Source organism: Choloepus didactylus, chromosome 11 (genome assembly GCF_015220235.1).
Source record: "Choloepus didactylus isolate mChoDid1 chromosome 11, mChoDid1.pri, whole genome shotgun sequence".
Taxonomy (NCBI): Eukaryota; Metazoa; Chordata; class Mammalia; order Pilosa; family Megalonychidae; genus Choloepus; species Choloepus didactylus.
The window spans coordinates 182,930-202,508 of NC_051317.1; the positions used below are offsets into that span (position 1 = coordinate 182,930).

General features: G+C 37.8%; 1 protein-coding gene across 8 annotated transcripts in view; it reads left to right on the plus strand.

Moving 5' to 3' along the window:
* The window catches only part of FBXW11 (F-box and WD repeat domain containing 11), a 161,063-nt gene that overhangs the window by 15,318 nt on the left and 126,166 nt on the right, over nucleotides 1-19,579 (plus strand). Inside the window, exon 1 of one of the 8 annotated variants that reach the window (XM_037799526.1) lies at nucleotides 4,638-4,667. The exons of the other annotated variants lie outside the window; for them this stretch is intronic. The gene's annotated coding sequence lies outside the window, so the exon portion shown is untranslated. Of the gene's footprint in view, nucleotides 1-4,637; nucleotides 4,668-19,579 lie in introns of those variants that run through there. 8 annotated transcript variants of the gene reach the window in all.

The window sequence follows — 19,579 nt, forward strand, 5'->3', positions numbered from 1 at the left end:
TTAGACCCTGAGGTATGTGTTCCTTAATCTTATATCCAGCTGGTGGTGTGACAGAATTTTCCTTGAATGACAGGAACTAACAAAAACAAAACAAACAAAAAACAAAACAACAAGAAAAGGGAAGGGATAAAAACAAACAAAAATGCCTTTCATAGTCTTTGCAGATTGACCTGTGAAAGTGCTTTCTTTTAGGGTTTGTGCACACAATGAGTTTAGAGAATAGCTCAAGAATAAAGCATAAGGGCTTCCTGATCCTTTCTGCCCATGTGTGTTTTCTTGGGCATGTGCATATGGCCCTAGGAATCTCCCTGTTTACATGGATACACATGTCCCCTCTTCCCTAGGAAAATTTCCTCATGGTCCGGGGCACTGCTTTGTGGGTCCTGCAGCCAGCAGTCTCTTGCCTCGGGCAGCACTTGACCGTTCTCCTGCAGCTTTCTGTAGGGGAGTTCTGTGAGCTGCCTTCTACATCAGAGTAAGTTCTGGATCACACCAGACAGATTGGGTTCCCAGTGTCTGCATGAGGGTTACTCTGCTCCCTCCCGAACCAGGATCAGGTATCTGGACTGGGAGCATGGGCTGGCTCAGTGCCCAGCTGGTGAGAGGTAGGGAAAGGGCCAGTTAGGGTGCCACAGGATCCTACTGCTTTTAAGTAGCCTTTTTCTTGATCTGGTGCTTGTTGTGTTAATGCAGTCCTTTAACTGTTTTTTGGAGCTTTGGGAAAGATGTTTCTACCAGTTCTTGCTGGTTGTTCAAAGCTTCTGTGGGGAGATGGAGCCCTAAAGTGGCTCACTTGCCATCTTGAATGGTATCACAATTTTCATACATATATAGTTTCAACAATTGTTAATGTTTTGCCATTATTTGGGCCATTTCTCACACCTTCTTCCTCCCTTCTTCTGCTTCCCTTTCCCTCTCTTTCTCCCTCTCCCAATCCATATCCTTTTGTTGTTGTTGTTGTTAAATAATTTGAAAATAACCTGCAAACATTATGACACTTCACCCCTTATTATTTCAGCATGTTTCTCCAAAGAATGACAGTATATATGTCATTCATACATACATACTTACATACATACATGTACAAAACCACATGTATAAAAAATCATATATTTTATACATACAGATAAAGCCACAGTACTATTTTCACATTTAAGGAAATGAAAGTAATTCCATAATATCATTGTATCAGGTATTCATTTAAATTTAAATTTCCCCAGTGGTCTCGGGGCTATCTTGTACGCCCTCCATCAACTTCTTAAAAAGCAGGATCCAAACAAAGTACACCATTTGTATTTGGTTGTTATGCTTCTTTAATCTCTTTAATTTATAATAGCCCCTCCACCCTTTTTTTCCTCCTTTCCTGGCAGTGACATCTTTGTAGGGTCCAGGCAAATTAGTTGTCTTATAGGATATGCATTTTTTGAGTATTTCTTCATGGTGTCATTTAACTTGTTTCTCTAGCTCCTGTGCTTCCTGTAACTTGAAAGTTAGGTGTGAGGCTTGATTACATCCAGGGTAAACATTTTGACAAGAATACTTCATCATAGGTAAAATGTCCTTGATAATGAGTCACATTGGGAGGCACTTAATGACAGGTTGTCCCATTAGGAGCTACACTAAATTTGATCCTATGGTTAAGGTGGCAACAGTACGATTCCTGTATTATAAAGGTACAATTTTCTCTTCGGCTATGAGAAAGTAGTTTTTGGGACAATATTTTGGCACTTTGTAAATATCCTGTTCCATTACAGTCTTTCACCCAATGGTTTTAGCATCCTAATCCTGAAATTGGTGTTTTTTTTTAATATTCATTTTATTGAGATATATTCACATACCACGCAGTCAAACAAAACAAATCGTACATTCGATTGTTCACAGTACCATTACATAGTTGTACATTCATCACCAAAATCAATCCCTGATGCCTTCATTAACACACACACAAAAATAACAAGAAAATAATTAAAGTGAAAAAGAGCAATTAAAGTAAAAAAGAACACTGGATGCCTTTGTCTGTTTGTTTGTTTGTTTCCTTCCCATATTTTTCTACACATCCATCCATAAACTAGACAAAGTGGAGTGTGGTCCTTACAGCTTTCCCAATCCCATTGTCACCCCTCATAAGCTACATTTTTATACAATTGTCTTCAAGATTCATGGGTTCTGGGTTGTAGTTTGATAGTTTCAGGTATCTACCACCAGCTACCCCAATTCATTAGAACTTAAAAAGCGTTGGTTATACTGTGTGTAAGAGTGCCCACCAGAGTGACCTCTTGGCTCCTTTTGTAATCTCTCTGCCACTGAAGTTTATTTCATTTCCTTTCACATCCCCCTTTTGGTCAAGAAGATGTTCTCTGTCCCACGATGCCGGGTCTACATTCCTCCCCGGGAGTCATATTCCATGTTGCCAGGGAGGTTCACTCCCCTGGGTGTCTGATCCCACGTAGTGGGGAGGGCAGTGATTTTACCTTTCAGTTTGGCTTAGCTAGAGAGAGAGGGCCACATGTGAGCAACAAAGAGTCATTTGGGAGGAGGCTCTTAGGCACAATTATAGGGAGGCCTAGCCTCTCCTTTGCAGCAACAGTCCTGAAATTGGTTATTACAATAAGGGTTACAAAATTGTGGTTTTTTTAATTCTGTTTTTCCTTCTTCATTTATTAGGCAGCATTCACAAAGGGTACTCCCTCTCCTCTCTCCTTTTGTATATCACCATACTCTCATGGACTGACTTATTTATTCAGTGTGTTAAAAGTCAACTACAGTTATTATTTTTATTGATACTCAAATTATCTTGGATTTGGTGATTGAGAGCCTTTTCACACTAGCTCCTCCTTCCTCTTGACATGATACCATTAGTCTTGGCATGTTTCTTTGCTTTTTTGGCATAAGATATCCCAAACTTACCTTGTACTTTCCCTACAGATCAGGGATCAGTCATTTCACAAGAAGCTCTCTCTGGTTTCTTTTAGTGGGGAATGGTATTTAGAAACCAAAATCATTGCTTTGGGGTTGTCATTGCTTCTTGACTCTTTCAGTTGACAGAGCTAAGAAACATTTAAAAAATATCATGAGTTCATGTAATTTCAGATTTGAGTTGAATATTATAGGAATTTTTTTCCTTAAATGATAGCCTTTTGATTTTCCAAATCAAAGGGACCATATTGGTATAATAGCTATCGAATTAAGGTACACATTGTTATGTAAATAGGCAGATAAATAGTTTCATTCATTCATTTTTTTAACACCTACTCTGTGCTAGGTACTGTGCTAGGTATGTGGGGGATATAGAACAAAATCAGATGTGCACCTTGCTTAAAGAAGCTTGCAGTCTTTTACAGAAATAACTAGTATAACGTAACAACTGATAATGATCATGAAAGATTGTCAAGTACGGTGTTGTGGGAGTTAGAAAAGGAAGGAAATTTCATAAGGAACTTTTTTAAAAGTTACCCTTTGAGGCCTGAGCATAATTTAGATGTGGATGCATTAGAGCTGGGGAGGGCTTTCATAGTAAAGGAAGCCGAATAAATAGAGGCTGGCATGCAGTGTTATGTATTGTATGTTGAAAGAGATAAATAAGTGGTTCTGTGGATTATTGCAGAATAGCTGTGTTAAAGGACTGAAGTAGATAAATTTGGAAAGACAGAATGTAACTAAATCTTGGACTTCATTAATACTATAGGCCAGAAGTTGCAAATTAGTAGCCTGTGAATAGATAGGGCTCCACAGGCAAATTTGATTTGCCCTTCACAATTTAAAAAATTGAAACATTTCATGTCAAAATGCTAATGTCTGTTTTTGCTTGAAAATTGGAGCTGAGTAGTGGCTACTCTTTTGCATCAGGGCTTGGTACTTTCCTGTTCAACGTAGCCCCTATACAAGACAGCCTCACTCTCCTTGTCACTATATGCTTTTCAGTTTGTCACCTTGGCAAGAATTGGCAGAGGTGGGAAGTGCGATTTAAGAGTGGAGGTGATTTTGAAGGTGTAGGAACAAGATCTGTGCTTTAGCTTTAGAAAAATCACTCTGGCAGTCAGTTCGGAGGATGCTTTGGAGCAGGAGAAATGGGAGCAGAGACCAGTTAATTAATAGACTGTTGAAAGATACCAGGGAAGAAAAGACAAGGTAGTGACAGATGGTATGAAGGAGGAGGAAATAAGACATTTTAAATGTAGAATGGATAGATTTTGTAGATGTATGTGTGTGTGTATATGCAGTTGGCAAGAATGTAAATCTAACTATTAAAACATGGGGTTCTGTTTCTAAAAAGCTTTGCATCCATAAATGGGTTTGTGGATGTTAACCACTTGTTTTTTTTGTAATCTGTGGGTCAGTTTTAGAAGACAGTAGTAATAGTTTCATAAATTGATGAACTGTGTAAAGTTTAACTTTGCAATATGCAGATAACATGCTTTGCTAATGAGTATAACTCTGACTTTATTTCTGAAAGTTGTATATAAAATGATTATTTGTATTGCAAAATTTTAAAAATCATTTATCATTTTATCACCTTATAATTATAGAGTTTTATTTTCAAACATAAAAAAATATTAGCGATGCTGTATACTCATTTTCAAAGAGCTAACTACTTTGCTTGTGTTTAATTTTTCCACAGTCTTCACAAGAAGTTAATCAAAAGGATATGAATCTACAAGGTCCACCAGGTTCTGCTCTCATATACTTAAAATTACACATATTAAGACCGTCTGTACTGTTGAATAGCATTTTGTTGGGAATTCTTCCTGTTTGCCTGGGGTATGCCTTTATCCAGTCCCATTACTCCGGATATTTAGTAAAGCCCCCCAGCTTAGATCGTCTGAGGGAAATAGACATGAAGAACACATAAATGAGTAGACTGGAAGTGAGATTGACTCACACCAAAAGAAGCTGCATCTGGCTACCCTGTAATAAACTTCCAGCCTCTAGGGGCTGAGCATTTGTATATCTTTTTGTTGTATATAACTCATATACAGCAAAGAACATACATCATAAGTATACAGCTCAGTGTTGCTTATGTTTACATCATACTTGGTAACCACTACCCAGGTCAAGATAGAGAACATTTCCAGTGCCTTTGCCTAACCCAGTCAGTAAACCCTCAAAGTTCTATTCTGACCTCTTTGAGTATAGATTAGTTATGCCTGTTTTTGAATTTTACATAAATGGAATAACACGGTATATACTCTTGTGGTTCTCCCCACCTCTCCACCCTCCACCCTCCCACACTCATTATTGTATCTGTGAGATTCATCCATTTTGTTGCATGTAGTAGTTTTTTCCCCTTTCTGTTCATTATTCCATTGTGTATATATTTAGTACAGTTAGTTTATTTTACTGTTGATGAATACTTGGGTTATTTCCAATTTTTGGCTATTATGAAAAAAACTTATAAGGTGGACATAAGCACTCATTTTTATTGGGTGTAAAAATCCAAGAGCAAAATTACTGGGTCATGGAGTAGGCGTATATTTAGCTTAAATAGATACTGCTAAACCGTTTTCTAAGTGTTTGTACTGATTTACACTCACACCTCTAATGTAGGGCATTTCAGTCATCACTTGGTATTGTCAGTCCTTTTAACTTTAGCCATTCTATTCTGATGGGTGTGCAGTGGTATCTGCGTTGTGGTTTTTGTTTATTTAATCAGCTTTATTGAGGTATAGTTTACATGCAGTAAAATGCATCCATTTTAGGTGTACTGTTTGAGCTTTGAGAAATACATACTCATAACTGCTAACACAATTAAGATATAGAACATTTCCACCCTCCTGAAAAGTTTTCTCCTTCTCTTTTGCAGTCATTCCCACCTCCTTCCCCCACCCCTGGCCCCAGGTAACCAGCTTTTTGTCGCTGTTGATATGCCTGTTCTAGAATTTCGTATCAGTGCAATCATTTTGTTCCGCATAATATTTTTGAGATTTATCCTTGTTGAGTATATGAGTTTCATTCGTTTTTTTTAAAGTACAATGTATTTTTTTAAAAATTGAGATTCTTCACATACCATATAATTATCCAAAGATCCAAAGTGTACAATCAGTTGCCCACAGTACTGTCATACAGCTGTGCATCCATCACCACAATTAATTTTTTTTTCAATTTTTAAAACATTTTCATTACTCCAGAAAAGAAATAAAGACAAAAAAAGGGAACTAAAATCCTCCCATACCCCTAACTAACCCCCCTCCATTATTGATTCATAGTACTGGTATAGTACATTTGTTACTGTTGATGAAAGTATGTTAAAATACTACTAACTGTAGTATATAGTTTGCAATAGGTATTTATTTTTCCCTATATGCCCCTCTATTATTAACTTCTAGTTATAGTGTCATACATTTGTTCTGGTTTGTGAAAGAGACTCCTAATATTTGTATGGCTAATTATGGACATTGTCCACCGCAAGAGTCACTGTTTTATGCATTCCCATCTTTTAACCTCCAACTTTCCTTCTGGTGACTCTGAGCTTCCCCTTTCCACCACATTCACACAACATTTGGCACTGTTAGTTATTCTCACAACGTGCTACTACTGTCACCTCTGTCCATTTCCAAACATTTAAGTTCAACCTAGTTGAACATTCTGCTCATAGTAAGCAACCGCTCCCCATTCTTTAGCCTCTTTCTATGTCCTGGTAACTTATATTTCATGTCTGTGAGTTTACATTTTATAATTAGTTCATATCAGTGAGACCCTGCAATATTTGTCCTTATGAGTCTGACTTATTTCACTCAATATAGTGCCCTCAAGGTTTCTTCATCAGCCCATTTGTTTAGACAGTTTTGTTCACACACCATACATTCCATCCTAAATAAACATTCAGTGGTTCCCTGTATAGTCACGTATTTATATATTTACCACCATCACCACTATCTATATAAGGACATCTCCATTCTTCCACAAAAAAGGAGGAGAGTCAAAGAAGGTAGACAAAAGAAAGAGAAACAAAACAAAACAAACAAACAAACAAACATGACAGCTAGGAAGCAACAGAAGGAAAGATAGAATTAAACTAAAGTAGAATAAAGAGTCAGACAACAACCTCACCAGTGCCAAGAGTTCCATACCCCAGCCTTATGTCTCCCTCTTATATGAATTTAACTTTGGTATATTGCCTTTGTTACGTTAAAGGAAGCATAAGACAATGTTTCTGTTAGCTACAGTCTCTAGTTTGCATTGATTGTATTTTTTCTACAATACCACCCTATTTTTAACACCTTGCAAAGTTGACGTTCATTTGTTCTCCCTCATGTAAAAACATATTTGTACATTTTATCACAATTGTTGAGCACTCTAGGTTTCACTGAGTTATACAGTCCCAGTCTTTATCTTTCCTCTTTCTTTTTGTTGTCCCACTTGCTCCTAAGATTCTTCTTTCAACCATACTCACAGTCATCTTTGTTCAGTGCACTTACATTGCTGTGCCACCATCAACCAAAATTGTGTTCCAAACCTCTCACTCCTGTCTTTTCCTATTTGTAGTGCTCCCTTTAGTATTTTCTGTAGAGCAGGTATCTTGTTCACAAACTCTGTCATTGTCTGTTTGTCAGAGAATATTTTAAGCTCTCCCTCATATTTGAAGGAAGTTTTGCTGGATATAGGATTCTTGGTTGGTGGTTTTTCTCTTTCAATAACTTAAACACATCACACCACTTCCTTCTTGCCTCCATGGTTTCTACTGAGAAATCCGCACATAGTCTTATCAAGCTTCCTTTGTATGTGATGGATTGCTTTTCTCTTGCTGCTTTCAGGATTCTTTGTCTTTGATGTTCGATAATCTAATTATTTAAGTGTTTTGGCTTAGGCTGTGCTTCTTGGATCTGTAATTTTATGTCTTTCACAAGAGAGGGGAAATTTTCATTGATTATTTCCTCTGTTATTGCTTCTGCCCCTTTTTCCTTCTCTTCTCCTGGTACACCCATGACACATACAATCATGCTCTTCATGTTGTTGTTCAGTTCCCTGAGACATTGCTCATGTTTTTCCATTCTTTTCCCTATCTGTTCTTTTGTGTGTAGGATTTCAGGTGTCTTGTTCTCCAGATCCTGAGTGTTTTCTTCTGCCTCTTGAGATCTGCTGTTGTATGTCTCCATTGTATCTTTTGTCTCTTGTGTTATGCCTTTCATTTCCGTAGATTCTGCCAGTTGTTTTTTCAAACTTTCAGTTTCTACCTTATGTTTGCTCAGTGTTTTCTTTATACCTGTCATTTCATTTGCCATATCTTCTCTAAACTTTTTGAATTGATTTAGCATTATTTGTTTCAATTCCTGTATCTCAGTTGAAGTATAAGTTTGTTCCTTTGATTGGGCCATAACTTTGTTTTTCTTAGGGTAGGTTGTAGTTTTCTGTTTTCTAGGTGTCTGGTTTCCTTGGTTACCCCAATCAGGTTTTCCCAGATCAGAACAGGCTCAGGTCCCAGAAAGGGGAAATATTCAGTATCCGGTTTCCCTGAGCGTGTGCCTTAGAAGATTGACACACCCTGTGAGGCCTCTAGCTGCTGTACTTTTCCCAACCTTCCCAGCAGGTGGCGCCTGTCAGCCTGTCACTCCTGACTGGTGTAAGGAGGTGTGGACCCCTTAGTTTCTGTTTTTGCTGTTTTCCCCCAGGCTCTGGGATCTGTTCTGAACGGAAGGCCCATAGTAGAGCTGGGCACCACCTCCTTCCTCTTAGGGAAGATACACCCTTAGGGAGTTATCATCTGCATTTAACAGGTTCTTTGTCTCTCTGACTCTGCTGTCTCCACCCCTGTCTGAGTCAGAGTGCTGCAAACTGAAAATGGCTAAGGTTTTTTCCTCTGAGCCCCTCAGGTTGAGAGAGAGAGAAAGGGACTGAAAGCCCCCTTTCAGAGCCAGTACATGGCCCCCCAGTTTCACTCATCATTCAGAGATAGCAGTTGGTCTTCTGGGCTCCCCATCCCGGGACAGAGAATTCTTCTGGCTCTTTAAGGTCAGTCATCACTAACAGCCTCTGTCTACTTGTTGGGGATTTGTAGCTTGTATTGAACAGTCCACATTTGTTAATTAAAACCCAAGTTGGAGCTGGACTGAGGTATGTTTGCTTGTTCAGAGAGTGTTGCTTTCTCCCACAGTGAGGTTTTGCCGTTTGGGCTGCGGTGGGGGGAGGGGGCTCCCGGCTTGGCTCTGCAGTTTGTACTTAACAGATTTTATGCTGCAATCTCAGGCATTCCTCCCAGTCCAGGTTGGTGTATGATGTGTGGGCAGTCTCGGTTGTCCCCCAGCAATTATTCCAGATTATTTACTTGTTGTTCCTGGTTGTTTATTAGTTGTTCCAGGGGGACTAACTAACTTCTACTCCTCTCTATGCTGCCATCTTCTTGGTCCTCCATCATTCATTTTTATTGCTGAGTAGTATTGCTTTTTATGAGCATACAACAGTTTGTTTGTCCAGTCTTCTGCTGATGGACATTTGGGTTGTTTCAAGTGCTTGTCTATTATGAATAAAACTTCTATGAACACTTGTGTTTAAATTTTGTGTGCATGTTTGCTTTCCTCTGGGTATACCTAGCAGTGGGAATTGCTGGAATATAGTGTAGATATATGTTTGAATTTTCCCTAAAGTGGTTGTGCATTCTTGCACTCCCTCCAGTGATATATGAGCATTCCAATTGCTCTACATCCTTGTCAGCACTTGGTATTGTCAGTTTTTAATTTTAGCCATTTTGACAGGCGTGAAGTGGTATCTCATTTTGTTTTATTAGACTTTCCCTAATGACTGATGATGTTGAGCATATTTTCATTTTTTTGTTGGCCGTTTGAATATCCTCTTTAGAGAAGTTCCTGTTAAGAGCTGTTGCCTCTTTTTAAAAATGGAATTGTCTTTTTCTTATTGATTTGTGGGATTTCTTTATATAGTCTGGAAATGAGTCCTTTGTCAGATACATATGTTGCAGACGTCTTCCATTTTGTGGTTTGCTTTTTCATGGTCACATGAAGTTCTTATTCAGCAATCTTTTCTTTCATAGTTATTATTTTTCATGTCCTATTTAAAATTTTTTTGACTACTCTAAGGTCTTGAAGATATTCTCCTGTTTTCTTCTAGAAGCTTTATGGTTTTACCATCTCAAAGTAAGGTGTGCCCATTTTTAAAAACATGTACATTTTATATAGCCAAAGATTTTACCCAGTCTCTACTCTTACATATATGAACACTATAGGACAGACCATATTCTATGTATGAAAGTACTTTTTTCTCCATGTTTATGCCATTTTAGGGTATTAATAATTAAAAACAATTCCCAGTTTGAGTAAAGGTTTTTTTTTTAATTATTTCTTTAATTACTAGTGATATTGAACAACTTTTTCCTTATATCTGTGGTTATTTCTGTTTTTTTGGTGTGTGAAGAAAAGGATATATTTAGATTGGCCATAGTTCTCCTTTACTGATTCTAGATCCAGGGGCATTTGGGGGAGTGAGGTGGAAGGAAATGACCATGGTGAGAAACTTGTGAGTTTGTTGTGACTGGAGCTGCACTGCCTTTTTGTGATTGAAATGTCCATTTTTGTTAGAAGCCAGTTGCTGAAGTGTCTAAGTGTCTTTGCTTTACTCAACATACTGTCCATATCATGCATGAACCAGGTCTCTTTGCCGGGTAGACCTTGGCTCTTGATGCTCTTTACCGAAACACTTCAGGATCAGTCATGTTGGCCTCACTGACAGTGTCAAGGATACGCACTCCCTACCACGACCAGCCTCTGCTGCTTTGAGCTAGGAGAGAGGATTCTGCTGGAAATTCCTTCTATTCCCGGGTGGGCTTTTTTGTTGTTGTTGTTTTGTTTTCACACAGTGAACCCTATTTCCAGTCCAGGTTATTTTTTCCTGTATTTTATTCTGTAGAAATTTCTTGAAATGTCTTTTGTATGTGGAAGTTACCCTTGCTGAGTTTCTGATGCCAGTGTAGATTGTCTTTTATTTTGATACTCATTTCATGATCCCACTTGCACCAGATAGAAACCCCAACCATGACACCTTCCTTTTCCTTCAAAGTCTTGTCTATTTTTGCTTTTTCACCCTACCTTTCTGCACTTCAGTCACAGTGGTTTTTTTTTTTTTTGGTTGTTGTTTGTTTTGTTTCTGTTCCTCCATTGCACCAGATCCTGCTTTAGGGACCTAACAGGTATTATCATATGTTACCATCAAGTTCTCATTATTGTTATCAAGGAGACTTCACTCCTTCCTCCTTTCTTACCATCTTAACTTTGCTTATCCTTCAGGTCTGCACTTAAGCATCAATTCCTCAGGGTCTGGGTCTGGGTCCCCTAGGATACCCTTCAGGTTAGGTACCCTTGTTATACTCTCACAGTACTTAGGTCTTCTCCTTCATAACTGTTAACATAATTGTATTTGATAAATGTATTGCATAATCTCCCTCTAGACAGTAAACTTCGTTACTAGAATGCAATTTCCATGGGGCGAAGAAGCAGGTTATATTCAATACATAGCCTATTCCCAGCATCTAGCACAGTGCTTGGTGTAGTTAATTGCCCAGTTGAATGAGGGAATAAATTTGGGAGGGCAGATGGGAGTTACCATGTGGCAGCAGAAGTCTGTATGTACTTTGTAAATTAATCAGTTCCTATCTCCTTAAGCTCTTGGTGTTCTCTCTCTCCTCAATCACTATGTATCAGTGATTAATAGGATCATTATTCCTGTGAATTGCTTCCTGTGGTCAAGTAAATGTAGTAAATGTTGCATATAATCTCCTCTTGGAGATTCACTGTCATTTTAATAATGTGTTTCCCAGCATTTCATAAACTTCCTGTCCCCAGACTACTCCTCCCCCTTTATTTTGGTTCAAAACCTATGCAAACCAAGGGACACGCTTTTGGGAATGCTGTTCCTCCCAACTCCTTTCATTTCATTCCAACTCCTTTTTGTGCATTTCATCTCAACTTCTTTTATTCACTAGGATTTTCTTGATCACTCTGCCAAAGTAAGGAGGGAGGGAACTAGCACTTGTTCAATACTTACTTTATGCTAGATTTACTTCCATTATTCCTTTCAGCCTTCACTATACATGTGAGCAGATGGGAGCTGGCGAAGGAGATTATTTTTTTGCTCACATGCTCATAGGTCACATAGCTAGCAAGATGATTGGATTTTTTTCTTTTTTTCAATTGCAAAGTCTGTGCTCTTTCTCACCCCAACCTGGGGTATAAGAAAAACTCTAATGATTATTTTAGAGGCTATGTACTCCCAGCTACCCAGTCTTAGTGTGAGGAGTGTCAGGTGGCAACTTGGGACTCTCAGGAGAGCCATAGGCTCAGAGCAGCAGGATCTCCAGGCTCTGGGTGGGCAGCAGTATTGGGGAGGGGGTGATTTGCAGTTTGAGAAGTAAAGTAAAGACTACCCCTGCTCAAACTGCCTCTGTCAGCCCTCATGCCTCCTTTCCTCCCTCATTTCAGGCTGAACTCACACTCCTCAGGTTCAGTCTTTTCTGCTGGCAGATGGCTCCTTTCTGGGAGTCTTAGGATGACTTTTGTCAATACTGTAGTGGTAGCTAATATTTATTGGAAGCCTGCTTTGGATGTACAGGGGTGGTATACCTCTCTGACCCTCTGAGCAGCAAGCTCTTAGGTTATGCAGCTTGCTTAAGGTCACATAGTATTGGACTTGGAATCTGCCCATTGTTTTTATTTTTTTTATTTTTATTTTTATTTTATTTTATTTTTTTTTTGTTCTTTTTTACTTTAATTGCTCCCCTTCACCTCAATTCCCATTCTTATTATCTTTGTGTGTGGCAACGAAAATATTCAAAAATTAATTTTGGTGATGAATGCACAACCATACAATGGCACTATGAACAACTCAATGCACACTTTGTATGACTGCATGGTATGCGAACATAGCCCAACAAAAATGAATTTTAAAAAAACAAAATCCAAAAAAAATAAAATAAAATATACATTCTGCTAATCTCCCCTTTTGTTTAAAATAATTACTGATAAGGAAGGATTTACTTCTGCCATTTAGCTATTTGTTTTCTGTATGTCTTATATGTTTGTTTCTTAATTACTCCATAGCTACTTTTTAATATTTAGTTGTTATTTGCAGTGGGCCATTTTAATTCCCTTCTTTCCTTTTGTGTGTATATTTGTTAATTTTTTAATGGTTACCTTACTGGCAGTTTTTTTTTATCACTTTAATATGTCATCCCACTGCCTTCTGGGCTCCATGGTTTCTAATGAGAAATCGGCTATTGGTTTTATTGAGGATCTCTTATGCATGATTAGTCACCTCTTGCTTGGTGCTTTCAGGAGTCTCTCTTTTGTCTTTCAACAATTTGAGTATAATGTATCTCAGTTTAGATCTCTTTCAGTTTGTGCAGTTTTGAGTTCATTGAGCTGCTTGGATGTGTAGATTTATGGAGTTTTCAGCCATTGTTTCTTCAAATATTCTTCTCCAATCTCCCATCCCCCCTGCCTCTTCTCCTTTTGGGACTCCCACAATGTGTATGTTGGCATGCTTGATGGTGTCCCATCAGTCCCTTAGGCTCTCTTCACTTTTCATTCTTTTTTCCTTCTATTCCTCTAGCCTGGATAATTTCAATTGTCCTATCAAGTTTGCTGATTCTTTCTTCTGTCCACTTGCATCTGCTGTTCAATTCTTCTAATGAACTTTTTGCTTCAGATATTGTATTTTTCAAGTCAAGAATTTCTATTTGTTTCCTTTTAACAATTTATATCCCTTTATTGATTTTCTCATTTTGTTCAAGCATCATTTCCCTAGTTTCCTTTAGTCCTTTGTCCATGATTTCCTTTAGCTCTTTGAACACATTTAAAACAGTTGATTTATAGTCTTTTCCTAGTAAGTCCAATGTCTGGGCTTCCTCAGGGACAATTTTGATTTTTTCCTTTAATTGGGCCATACTTTCCTAATCCTTTGTACGTTTTGTGAATTTCTGTTGTAATCTCATTGAAATATAACAGGGTGACTCGGAAAATGAGATTCTTCACTTTCCACAGGGTTTGCTGTTTGCTTGATTGTGGAAGGCTTAGCTTGTGTTCGGCCAGGGTTTTGACAAGATTTCCTTGAATATCAGGAGCTGGATGCTGACGGTGAGGGTGGATGGCTCCTGGCACAGCATCGTGGCAGCAGAGGGAACCAAGGAATGCAGATCCAGGGTAGGCGGCAGCAGGCACGTCACTCACACAGGCCTAGGAAGCAGGGGTTCCAGGGCAGGGCCCCAGTCCTGTCAGCTCCATGTCTGCTTCCGTGGGCTGAGCTCTGAGGCTGGGCATGGCCAGGGCCTGGAGACCAGCAGGGATGCATATGAGCTTGCAGGAGCCAGCTCCCAGGACCAGGCCTCCCATCGGGCAGGGGTCTCCTCTTCTACCTGGTAGCCTGAGACCTGAGGAGGGCCTGTGCCATCTGCCCCGAACCTTGTTATGCGGGATTTTGGGTCCACCTCAGGACACTTTTGTGGTAGGCAGAATGCCTCTCTCCCCACGCCCACATCCACATCTTAGTCCCTGGAACCTGGGGATACGTTACCCGCCTACCCACCTCCCTGCCCATTGTTTTTAAGCTCGATAAATTTATTCTTAAAGGAAATCTGCCCATAACAATTAAAATCTGTGAAATCTTGGGTTTGATGTGCTGGTTATTTTTTATAATTTAGATTTAAATAAACATGTAATTATTAAACTTTTTTTTAAAAGGCCTTCATGTACTATCAGAAATCACTGAGTATCAAACTTTGGGAAACATTGCTCTAGCCTGCCTCTGGTCTACCCTCTAGTTTACCCTCTATTCATCCACCCCCATGAATACTTCACTATGTATCCAGAAGAGATGAGTAATCAAAAACAAAATAAAGGTTCATTAAACATTACACACAATTCCATTATTGTACCTAAAAAATTAACAATAATTCCTTAATATCAACTAGTCAGTGATCATCTTTGCCTAACTGTCTCATAACATTTTAAAATTAATATACTTTAAGAATAGTTCTATATTTACAGAAAAATGGAGCAGATCATACAGAGTTCTTGTTTACCCCCTCTTCCTGTTATTAACATCTTGGTTATGTTTGTTAAAATTAATGAACCAACATTGATAATGTTATCATTAACTAAACTCCATAGTTTATTCAGACTTTATATAGTTTTTACCTGATGTCCTTTTTCTGTTCTAGTATCCCACCCAGGAAACTGCATTACATTTAGTTGTCATGTATCTTTAGACTCTCCTTGTTTTTGATGACCTGGGCAGTTTTGAGGAGTACTGCTTAGGGATATTGTAGGATGCCCTTTCTTGGACTTTGTCTGATGTTTTTGTCATAAATTTTTATTTTGTAGTTAGTTTTAAAATTCATAATCCAGACTTGGTTGATAGTCTGTTGAATCTCTTTTGCTTTATGAAAATTGCTTCTCCCATTGTTTATTCTTATCATTTATTTATTGAAGAAACTGGGTTGGTCATTTGTTCTTGATGACTTTCCATATTCTGGATTTTGCTGATTATGTTCCTGTGAGGTCTGCATAATCTGTTGTTCTTTGTATTTCTTGTAAATTCTTACTTGGGTCTCGAGGCTTGCTGGATTCAGATTCAGTGTATTTCTGCCTGAATTAAAAAAATCAAACCAAACAAAAAACCCATGCTCTTTTCACTGTGCCATTGTGCTTTCTTACTTTTGTTATATTTTCCATCCTTTCCAAGTAAGTGATCCTTGAAGAAATATGTGCTATGCTAGTGTCCGAGTTAAAAACTGCACAATTTGTTGATGGTCGATAGTGAAGCAATAACTCGGCTGCAGGAAAATCCTCATGTGGTTGTCACTTTTTCCAAGGACAGGGATGACACATTTTATGGCCCTGACAAATCAGAATATTAGCCTTAAAGTTTTAAAATTTTCGTCGTCTTTGTTTTTCTCAGCTCAGAAATGTGAACACTTTTGCTACTTTTAATATATACTTAAACTTTACTACAAAAAATGATTTGAGTGATTACAGTGACATATACAACATGGGACAATAAAAGTAAAATAAGTGGGAAATTGAAGATAATGTAGGAAAATAGCAATTCATGGGCAAAGTTATACAGAATGCATAGAGCAAGGTTGGTTGGCAGGAGGGACACAGATTAGGCTTTACTTATAATGGTAGTGTTCTTTGTCTGCAATAGTTTGCAGGACTATTGTAATTTTAGATGATAAATATATTCCTTTCTCTAAGGTTATTTACCTATTTAGTTGGTGTTTATACTTGGTAGTCTTATTGCTTAGTGGGAATGGAGTACCGTTAAGACGTGGGCCAGGTTACTGAGTATTTGGTTGTAAGAGCTCTTGGAAAAATCAGGACTCTCATTTTTCTTTTGTGCTTTCTTTCTGTGGTTTTTGTAAGAGTTTTGATTAGTTTATTCTCTTACATATTTTTTTCTTTCTCTAGTGTCTATGACTCGAGCATGAATGGACTATTCATGGGATATTCTTGGAACATTTAGTTTTGAATACCTCTGTTTTGTCAGACTTTTCAGTACTTAGAAAAGTAAATATAACTTAAGAATGTTTCATCCACAGAATACTATATCTTTATAACTTTGTTCATGCCAAGTATCTTTTTTTGGGTTTTCTCTATTTTATTTTAACTAAATATTTAAGGTTTTCATTTTTCCATTTGGAAGTGACAGAAAACTCAATTCAAATCAGTCTTAAACCAGTAAAGAAGATTTATCATATGAAAAATCCAGAGGTAGTTCTGAATTCAGGTTGCTTCTTCAGATTTGATGTGGTTACTGGTTGTACCAGCCCCAGGCTCTCCCTTTTGGTAGCACAATGACATCAGCAGCTCCAGACTTCATCCCCTCATGTTTAAGTTCAGTAAGGAAAGAGATTTCTTTTCTTGTGGCTCCCATAGAAGTCCTGGGATTCAGTTTGAAATGTGCCCATTCCTGAATGAATCACAGTAATTAGGGAATGTGACCAAAAACAAATGTCCATAAGCCCCTTAAAATTATGACATTATGTTCTTCTATAGCCTCCTAATCAAATTTTGCTCTATATGTGAACTTCTTTGGACTTTATGTGTTAATTATTTGATAATTCAGCAAATATTGGTTGCTCCCTTACTGTGCTAGTGTGTTACAGTGGCTCTATATGGACCTGAAAACATTAAATTGTAAATTGGCAAATTTTTACCAATTGCTTATAAATTGCTTTATTTCTTATAAATTGCTTTGGAAATAAAACACCCAGTTAAGACATATAAGAGCAATTACAGCTGTTTTATTACTTTAAGTATTCTTCTGTGGTTTATAGACACTTCTTGCTTTTTGAATTTATTTTCAAATTAAGAGTATTGTCACCCTGTCAACCCTGCCACCCCTCTCCCCATCTCCCAATCTTGGAGGCTGTTTCTATTCTTACTTTATAGACTTTTAAAAACTCATCAATTAAAAGAAGTTTGGATTATGGATTGTTTTACTCTCAGATGCAGCATGAAATGTCTCCATGAGATTTGTCCTCTGATCCTCCACTCAATTCTGTATTCTCCCAGACTTTATGAAAATTTTATCATGGTGACATCTGTGTTCTGTGTTGTCTAGAACATCTTGATTGATTCTTATGTTCAAGTCGTTCCTAAAGTTATTAAAACAAGGGAGTTATCCAGGGGTGTAAATCTCCCTGGCAACACGGGTCATGACTCCTGGGAATGAGCCTGGACACAGCATCGTGGGATTGAGAACATCTTGACCAAAAGGGGGATGTGAAATGAAACAAAATAAAGTTTCAGTGGCTGAGAGATTTCATATGGAGTTGAGAGGTCAGGTCACTCTGCAGGGCATTCTTATGTGCTATATAGATATCACTTCTTAGTGTATTGGAATAGCTAGAAGGAAGTACCTGAAGCTGTTGAACTGCAACCCAGTAGCCTTGATTCTTGAAGACCATTGTGTAACTATATAGCTTACACGGTGTGACTGTATGATTGTGAAAACCTTGTGGCTCCTACTCTCTTTATCCGGTGTATGGACAGATGAGTAGAGAAATGGGGACAAAAACCAAATGAAAAATAGGGTGAGATGTGGGGGATGGAATGCTTTGGGTGTTCTTTTTTTACTTTTATTTTAATTCTTATTTTTATTCTTTTTGGAGTAATGAAAATGTTGAAAAATTGATTGTGGTGATGAATACACAACTATATGATGGTACTGTGAACAGTTGATTGTGCACCATGGATGACTGGACGGCTTGCGAATATACCTCAATAAAACTGAATTAAAAATAAAAAAATACAAAAAAACCCACAAGGGAGTTAAACATGTCTTTTGATAAAAGAACTTGATATGCAGTCCACTATCTCTTAAATTTATTTTGGGCCTTTATGTCAATGACTTCCTTACCTCCTTTGTGTGAGGAGATCCAGAGTGTTGTATATTGTCCTTATTCACTTGCACCCATGCAAAAATAATCCATAAATTTATAAGTTGACTTTATTGTATCATATATTTAGCAGTAATTATATGGTTTTGAGAACAGGTGCCCTCAAGGGGGTACATACCAAAAGCACCATGCAAGAGATTTAGAGGACCTAGGCTAGTAAAATATTTTAAAACATGGACAGAATTAATGAAAAAATGTCTGGCTTCAAGCAATGAAGACTCCCCTTACCCATTTGCCTGCAGGAAGCAGTGTGAATAGAATCAAAGACATTCTCACTGTGCGGCAAGCAGCAGGAATCCCTGACCAAGGCTGTCTTAGCCCCTGGCTAAAAGACAAATTCACTTGTTCTTGGAGCCTGGTGGACTGTAAGGAACACATCTTCATTCTCAATTGAGAGCCACGTCAGTTTAGTATATGAGGAACAATGAGATAGAAGAGCAAGTGTAAAGTTTACTATAAATATAATTAAAGGGTCATAAAATGTGTCCCTTTCTATCTAGTAGCTTTGGCAAGTCACTTTTTATGCTATTCCTAGCTAAAGGAGTAAAATTTGATTGTTAGTGATTTCTGCATCGGTGTGTGTGTGTTGTGTGTGTGTATAAAATTTTAAACATTGAGACTCTCCCAACTTGGAATATGTGTTTATTTGGGATGAGTCTGGTAACATCTCTGAAAATAAATATGTATTCAAGAAATGAGCAGTGTAAAGAAAATAGTAGAGGGCTTGTTAAAATGTTGTAAGGTTTAAGTTGAAAAGGTTTCTTAGGGCCAAATTTCGTTCTACAGGTGCTTATTTAGAGCTTGCAATGAGACAGTATGCTAATGGAGGAGCTTTGAAAGTCTTTGGAAGTGATAAATCTACAAAGGACTTTTCTAAATCCCATTAGTTGAGTTTAAGTATAATAACTCTTGAAAGCAGTGAAACTACATTTCTTTAAAATGTTTTATACTCTTTCAGGAATTCAGCCAGCTGTTTCCCTTTAGTGAACTGGAGAATAAAATAGCTTTATTTGCAGAAATAGGTTTGATACTTTAATATTTGGTTTTGAAAATTCTTATGTTGTCTATAGAAACATATAGTATACTGGCATGTTCAGTAAACTTTTTTGACTAAATAAGCAGTTCAAAATGAAAAAGTTTAATAGGATTATGAGATCTGACTATACTTGAGTCATA